Below are 9204 nucleotides of genomic sequence, written 5' to 3'. Positions count from 1 at the left end.
AACTTGATCATGAACATGTTGCACAAGCTTGGGAGAGAATTAAATTAATGATACGTAATTGCCCTACTCATGGTTTGAATTTGTGGATGATTATACAAAAAAATTATGCCGGATTGAATTTTGCTTCTAGAAATTGTTTAGATTCGGCCGCGGGAGGCACTTTTACGGAAATCACTTTAGGAGATGCTACTAAACTCCTAGATAATATTATGGTTAATTATTCTCAATGGCATACTGAAAGAACTTCTAATAAAAAAGTGCATGCGATAGAAGAAATTAATGTGTTGAGTGGAAAGAGGGATGAACTTATGAAATTATTTGCTACTAAGAGTGTTTCTTCTGATCCTAATGATATGCCTTTGTCTACTTTGATTGAGAATAACAATGAATCTATGGATGTGAATTTTGTTGGTAGGAATAATTTTGGTAACAACGCTTATATAGGGAATTTTAATCCTAGGCCATATCCTAGTAATCCTTCTAATAATTATGGGAATTCCTACAACAACTCTTATGTAAATTATAATAAGATGCCCTCTGATTTTGAATCTAATATTAAAGAATTTATTTCTTCGCAAAAGAATTTTAATGCTATGATTGAAGAAAAATTGCTTAAGACTGATGATTTGGCTAGGAACGTTGATAGAATTGCTCTTGATGTTGATGCTTTGAAACTTAGATCTATTCCACCTAAGCATGATATTAAGGAGTCTCTAAAAGCCATGAGAATTTCAATTGATGAGTGTAAAGAAAGGACGCTAGGATGCGTGCTTCCAAAGATGCCTTTATTAAAGCATGTTCTTCCAATTCCTATGAAAATCAAGATGAAGATCTAAAAGTTATTGATGTGTCTCCAATTAAATCTTTATTTTGCAATATGAATCTTGATGAAACTGAATATGATCTTCCTTTACCTAGAAGGCATTCTAAAAATTCAGAGTGTTTAGATCTTAATGATGAAATTGATGAAAGTGGGATTGAAAGAAATAAAAATCTAGATGTTGCTAAACCCACTATATTGGATTTAAAGGAATTTAATTATGAAAGTTGCTCTTTGATTGATTGTATTTCCTTGTTGCAATCCGTGCTAAATCCTCCGCGTGCTTATAGTCGAATAAAGCCTTCACCGAACATATTGCTGATGCCTTGATGCAATCTTATGAAGAAAAACTTGAGTTGAAAGTTTCTATCTCTAGAAAACTCTATGATGAGTGGAAACCAACTATTAAAACTAATATTAAAGATCACGAGTTTTATGCTTTGTGTGATTTGGGTGCTAGTGTCTCTACTATTCCCAAGACTTTGTGTGATTTACTAGATTTCCGTAATTTTGATGATTGCTCTCTAAACTTGCATCTTGCGGATTCCACTATTAAGAAACCTATGGGAAGAATTAATGATGTTCTTATTGTTGCAAATAGGAATTATGTGCCCGTAGATTTCATTGTTCTTGATATAGATTGCAATCCTTCTTGCCCTATTATTCTTGGTAGACCTTTCCTTAGAACGGTTGGTGCGATTATTGATATGAAGGAAGGGAATATTAGATTTCAATTTCCATTAAAAAAGGGCATGGAACACTTTCCAAGAAAGAAAATAAAATTACCATATGAAACTATCATGAGAGCCACTTATGGATTGCCTACCAAAGATGGCAATACATAGATCTATTCTTGCTCGTTATGCCTAGCTAGGGGCGTTAAACGATAGCGCTTGTTGGGAGGCAACCCAATTTCATTTTTATTCCTTGCTATTTGCTCCTGTTTAGTAATAAATAGATTATTTATCCTCTGTTTTGTTTGTGTTTTTTGTGTTTAATTAGTGTTTGTGCCAAGTAGAACCGTTGGGAAGACTTGGGGAAAGTCTTGTTGAACTTGCTGTAAAAAACAGAAACTTTAGCGCTCACGAGAACTGCTGTCATTTTTATTTGAAGAGTGCTATTTAGTTAATTATTTTTTTCAGATGATTAATAGATAAATTCATCACGTCCATCAATTTATTTTAGAATTTTTGGGGTTGTAGATCTTGCGCTAGCTAAAGATTACTACAGACTGTTCTGTTTTTGACAGATTCTGTTTTTCGTGTGTTGTTTGCTTATTTTGATGAATCTATGGTTAGTAAAATAGTTTATAATCCATAGAGAAGTTGGAATACAGTAGGTTTAACACCAATATAAATAAATAATGAGTTCATTACATTACCTTGAAGTGGTCTTTTGTTTTCTTTCGCTAACGGAGCTCACGATATTTCTATTTTGAGTTTTGTGTTGTGAAGTTTTCAAGTTTTGGGTAAGAATTTGATGGATTATGGAACAAGGAGTGGCAAGATCCTAAGCTTGGGGATGCCCATGGCACCCCCAAGATAATCCAAGGACACCAAAAAGTCAAAGCTTGGGGATGCCCCGGAAGGCATCCCCTCTTTTCGTCCACTTCCATCGGTAATTTACTTGGAGCTATATTTTTATTCACCAACATGATATGTGTTTTGCTTGGAGCGTCTTGTATTATTTGTGTCTTTGTTTGTTAGTATGCCACAATCATCCTTGCTGTACACACCTTTTGAGAGAGCCATACATGAATTAAAATTTGATAGAATACTCTATGTGCTTCACTTATATCTTTTGAGTTAAGTAGTTTTGCTCTATGTGCTTCACTTATATCCTTTGAGCTAGATAATTTTTCTCTATGTGCTTCACTTATATCTTTTGAGCTAGATAATTTTGCTCTATGTGCTTCACTTATATCTTTTGAGCTAGATAATTTTGCTCTACGTGCTTCACTTAGATCTTTTAGAGCACGGTGGTGGATTCGTTTTAAAGAAACTATTGATCTCTCATGCTTCATTTAAATTAATTTCAGAGTCTCTTAATAGCATGGTAATTTTCCTAATAATAATATGCTTGGTATTCAAGATTTGTGAAACTTTCTTTTTAGTGTGTTCAATACTAAGAAAAGATTGAAGCATGATAATTGTTTTGAGATATCGAGGTGATAATATTAAAGTCATGCTAGTTGAGTAGTTGTGAATTTAAAGAATACTTGTGTTGAAGTTTGTGATTCTCGTAGCATGCACGTATGGTGAACCGTTATGTGATGAAGTCGTAGCATGATGTATTTATTGATTGTCTTCCTTATGAGTGGCGGTCGGGGACGAGCGATGATCTTTTCCTACCAATCTAACCCCCTAGGAGCATGCGCGTAATACTTTGCTTTGATAACTTCTAAATTTTTGCAATAAGTATATGAGTTCTTTATGACTAATGCTGACTCCATGGATTATATGCACTCCTACCCTTCCACCCTTGCTAGCCTCTCGAATACCGCGCAACTTTCGCTGGTATCATACACCTACCATATACCTTCCTCAAAACAGCCACCATACCTACCTATTATGGCATTTCCATAGCCATTCCGAGATATATTGCCATGCAACTTTCCACCATCTAGTTCATCATGACACATCCATCATTGTCATATTGCTTAGCATGATCATATAGTTGACATAGTATTTGTGGAAAAGCCACCATTCATAATTCTTTCATACTTTTCACTCTTGATTCATTGCATATCCCGGTACATCACCGGAGGCATTCATATAGAGTCACACTTTGTTTTTGTATCGAGTTGTAATCATTGAGTTGTAAATAAATAGAAGTGTGATGATCATCATTCAATAGAGCATTGTCCCAAATAAAATAAAATAAAAATAAAAAAGAGAGAAAGGCCAAAGAAAAAAAAGAAGGCCCAAAAAAAGGGCAATGCTACTATCCTTTTTTTCACACTTGTGCTTCAAAGTAGCACCATGATATAGCAAGTCTCATATATTGTGCTTCAAAGTAGCACCATGTTCTTCATATAGAGAGTCTCATATGTTGCCACTTTCATATACTAGTGGGAATTTTACGTTATAGAACTTGGCTTGTATATTCCAATGATGGGCTTCCTCAAATTGCCCTAGGTCTTCGTGAGCAAGCAAGTTGGATGCACACCCACTAGTTTCTTTTGTTGAGCTTTCATACATTTATAGCTCTAGTGCATCCGTTGCATGGCAATCCCTACTCACTCACATTGATATCTATTGATGGGCATCTCCATAGCCCGTTGATACGCCAAGTTGATGTGAGACTATCTTCTCCTTTCTGTCTTCTCCACAACCACCATCCTATTCCACCTATAGTGCTATATCCATGGCTCACGCTCATGTATTGTGTGAAGATTGAAAAAGTTTTGAAAAAGTTAGAGTATGAAACAATTGCTTGGCTTGTCATCGGGGTTGTGCATGATTTAAATACTTTATGTGGGGAAGATGGAGCATAGCTAGACTATATGATTTTGTAGGGATAACTTTCTTTGGCCATGTTATTTTGAGAAGACATAATTACTTTGTTAGTATGCTTGAAGTATTATTATTTTCTATGTCAATATAAACTTTTGTCTTGAATCTTTCTAATCTGGATATTCATACCACAATTAAGAAGATTTGCTTTGAAATTATGCCAAGTAGCAATCCGCGTCAAAAATTCTCTTTTTATCATTTACCTACTCAAGGACGAGCAGGAATTAAGCTTGGGGATGCCTGACACGTCTCCAACGTATCTATAATTTTTGATTGCTCCATGCTATATTATCTACTGTTTTGGACTATATTGGGCTTTATTTTCCACTTTTATATTATTTTTGGGACTAACCTATTAACTGGAGGCCCAGCCCAGAATTGCTGTTTTTTTGCCTATTTTAGTGTTTCGGATAAACAGAATATCAACGGAGTCCAAACGGAATAAAATCTTCGGAAACGTGATTTTCTCACCGAACGTGATCCAGGAGACTTGGACCCTACTGCAAGGGATCAAAGAGGTGGTCACGAGGGTGGGGGGCGCCCCCCCTAGGGCGCGCCCCCTGCCTCGTGGGCCCCTCGGTGCTCCACCGACGTACTCCTTCCTCCTATATATACACACGTACCCCCAAATGATCAGAACAGGAGCCAAAAACCTAATTCCACCGCCGCAACTTTCTGTATCCACGAGATCCCATCTTGGGGCCTGTTCCGGAGCTCCGCCGGAAGAGGGCCGTCATCACGGAGGGCTTCTACATCATACTAGCCCCTCCGATGAAGTGTGAGTAGTTTACCTCAGACCTTCGGGTCCATAGTTAGTAGCTAGATGGCTTCTTCTCTCTCTTTGAATCTCAATACAAAGTTCTCCCCCTCTCTTGTGGAGATCTATTCGATGTAATCTTCTTTTTGCGGTGTGTTAGTTGAGACCGATGAATTGTGGGTTTATGATCAAGTCTATCTATGAATAATATTTGAATCTTCTCTGAATTCTTTTATGTATGATTGGTTATCTTTGCAAGTCTCTTCGAATTATCCGTTTGGTTTGGCCAACTAGATTGGTAGTTCTTGCCATGGGAGAAGTGCTTAGCTTTGGGTTCGATCTTGCGGTGTCCTTACCCAGTGACAGAAGGGGAAGCAAGGCACGTATTGTATCGTTGCCATCGAGGATAACAAGATGGGGTTTATTTCATATTGCATGAATTTATCTCTCTACATCATGTCATCTTGCTTAAGGTGTTACTCTGTTTTTAACTTAATACTCTGGATGCATGCTGGATAGCGGTCGATGAGTGGAGTAATAGTATTAGATGCAGAATCGTTTCGATCTACTTGTCACAGACGTGATGCCTATATACATGATCATGCCTAGATATTCTCATAATTATGCTCAATTCTATCAATTGCTCAACAGTAATTTGTTCACCCACCGTAGAATACTTATGCTCTTGAGAGAAGCCACTAGTGAAACCTATGGCCCCCGGGTCTATTCTCATCATATCAATCTCCATCACTTTTATATTGTTTTGCTATTTACTTTGCTTTTACTTTTTACTTTGCATCTTTATATCAAAAATACCAAAAATATTATTGTTGGAAATATGCCATAGAGGCAATAATAAAATGATTATTATTATATTTTCTTGTTCCTGATAATTGTCTATTATTCATGCTATAATTGTTTTATCCGGAAATCATAATACATGTGTGAATACATAGACCATAACATGTCCCTAGTGAGCCTCTAGTTAACTAGCTCGTTGATCAACAGATAGTCATGGTTTCCTGACTATGGACATTGGATGTCATTGTTAACGGGATCACATCATTAGGAGAATGATGTGATGGACAAGACCCAATCCTAAGCATAGCACAAGATCGTGTAGTTCGTTTGCTAGAGCTTTTCCAATGTCAAGTATCATTTCCTTAGACCATGAGATCGTGTAACTCCCGGATGCCGTAGGAGTTCTTTGGGTGTACCAAACGTCACAACGTACCTGGGTGACTATAAAGGTATACTACGGGTATCCCCGAAAGTATCTGTTGGGTTGACACGGATCGAGACTGGGATTTGTCACTCCGTATGACGGAGAGGTATCTCTGGGCCCACTCGGTAATGCATCATCATAATGAGCTCAATGTGACCAAGTGTTTGGTCACGGGATCATGCATTACGGTATGAGTAAAGTGACTTGCCGGTAACGAGATTGAACGAGGTATTGGGATACCGATGATCGAATCTCGGGCAAGTAACGTACCGATTGACAAAGGGAATTGTATACGGGATTGATTTAATCCTCGACATCGTGGTTCATCCGATGAGATCATCGTGGAACATGTGGGAGCCAACATGGGTATCCAGATCCCGCTGTTGGTTATTGACCGGAGAGTCGTCTCGGTCATGTCTGTGTGTCTCCCGAACCCGTAGGGTCTACACACTTAAGGTTTGGTGACGCTAGGGTTGTAGAGATATTAGTATGCGCTAACCCGAAAGTTGTTCGGAGTCCCAGATGAGATCCCGGACGTCATGAGGAGTTCCGGAATGGTCCAGAGGTGAAGATTTATATATAGGAAGTCCAGTTTCGGCCATCGGGAAAGTTTCGGGGGTAATCGGTATTGTACTGGGACCACCGGAAGGGTCCCGGGGGTCCACCGGGTGGGGCCACCTATCCCGGAGGGCCCCATGGGCTGAAGTGGGAGGAGAACCAGCCCCTGGTGGGCCGGTGCGCCCCCCATGGGCCTGCCCCTGCGCCTAGGGTTGGAAAACCTAGGGGTGGGGGGCGCCCCACCTGACTTGGGGGGCAAGTTCCCCCCTTGGCCGGCGCCCCCCTCCCTGGAGATTGGATCTCCTAGGGCCGGTTCCCCCCCTAGGGGCCCTATATATAGTGGGGGGAGGGAGGGCAGCCGCACCCAACTCCCTGGCACCTCCCTCTCCAATCGTAACACCTCTCTCTCCCTCGTCGGAGCTTGGCGAAGCCCTGCCGAGATCACCGCTGCTTCCATCACCACGTCGTCGTGCTGCTGGATCTCCATCAACCTCTCCTTCCCTTGCTGGATCAAGAAGGAGGAGACGTCTTCCCAACCGTACGTGTGTTGAACGCGGAGGTGCCGTACGTTCGGCGCTTGGTCATCGGTGATTTGGATCACGACGAGTACGACTTCATCAACCCCGTTCTCTTGAATGCTTCCGCTCGCGATCTACAAGGGTATGTAGATGCACTCCCCTCTCCCTCGTTGCTAGATGACTCCATAGATTGATCTTGGTGATGCGTAGAAAATTTTAAAATTCTGCTACGTTCCCCAACAATTATATCTATCAGATCTCACTCTCGTAAGTGATCGTGAAGGGCTTGACAACCCCTAATCGCGTTGGTTGCGAGTAGCTATCGCTTTGTGCAGGTACGAGGGACTTGAGCGTGGGCTCCTACTGGATTAATACCTTGGTTCTCAAAAACTGAGGGAAATACTTACGCTACTCTGCTGCATCATCCCTTCCTCTTCGGGGAAAAGCAACGCAAGCTCAAGACGTAGCACCGGCCACTGTGGCCATTGAGGCGCGGAAGCGGGCGGCGGTGGGGTCGGCAGCTGGAGCTGCGGCTGCCCGGACCCGGGAGACGGCAGGCGGCGGCTGACCGGGCCAGTGGTGGTGTAGAGGCCCAATCGGCGCCATGGTGGCCGCGTACCAGGGCAAGGCGGCTGGCCCGGTCGCGGCAGCCGGCTGCATGGGTAGCGGCTGTCCATAGGGCCCGGCCAGGTAGAGGTGTATGCCCTGGAAGGTGGTGACGAGGTCGTTGAGGATCCCGGTGTTGGGTTTCGTAGTAATTTCAAAAAAATTCCTACGCACACGCAAGATCATGGTGATGCATAGCAATGAGAGGGGAGACTGTTGTCTACGTACCCACGCAGACAGACTGCGGAAGCGTTGACACAACATAGAGGAAGTAGTCGTACGTCTTCACGATCCAACCGATCAAACACCGAAACTACGGCACCTCCGAGTTCGAGCACACGTTCAGCTCGATGAAGATCCCCGAACTCCGATCCAGCAAAGTGTCGGGGAAGAGTTCCGTCAGCACAACGGCGTGGTGACGATCTTGATGTACTACAGCAGCAGGGCTTCGCCTAAACTCCGCTACAGTATTATCGAGGACTATGGTGGCTGGGGGCGCCGCACACGGCTAAGGAATAGATCACGTGGATCAACTTGTGTGTTTCTGGGGTGCCTCTGCCTCAGTATATAAAGGAGCCAAGGGGGAGGGGGGCGCCGGCCAGGAGGAGGGCGCAGGAGGAGTCCTACTCCTTCCGGGAGTAGGACTCCCCCCCCCCCTCAATCCTAGTTGGACTAGGATTCCCCGAGGGGGAAAGAGGGAGAGGGGGGACGGCCACCTCTCCTAGTCCTAATAGGACTAGGGGAGGGGGGAGGCGCGCAGCCACCTTGGGCTGCCCCTTTCTCCTTTCCACTAAAGCCCACTAAGGCCCATATGGCTCCCGGGGGGTTCCGGTAACCTCCCGGTACTCCGGTAAAATCCCGATTTCACCCGGAACACTTCCGATATCCAAACATAGGCTTCCAATATATCAATCTTTACGTCTCGACCATTTCGAGACTCCTCGTCATGTCCGTGATCACATCCAGGACTCCGAACAACCTTTGGTACATCAAAATGCATAAACTTATAATATAACTGTCATCGTAACCTTAAGCGTGCGGACCCTACGGGTTCGAGAACAATGTAGACATGACCGAGACATGTCTCCGGTCAATAACCAATAGCAGGACCTGGATGCCCATATTGGCTCCTACATATTCTACGAAGATCTTTATCGGTCAGACCGCATAACAACATATGTCGTTCCCTTTGTCATCCGTATGTT

Source organism: Triticum urartu, chromosome 2 (genome assembly GCF_003073215.2).
Source record: "Triticum urartu cultivar G1812 chromosome 2, Tu2.1, whole genome shotgun sequence".
Taxonomy (NCBI): domain Eukaryota; kingdom Viridiplantae; phylum Streptophyta; class Magnoliopsida; order Poales; family Poaceae; genus Triticum; species Triticum urartu.
Note: the sequence above shows the minus strand (reverse complement) of the source record.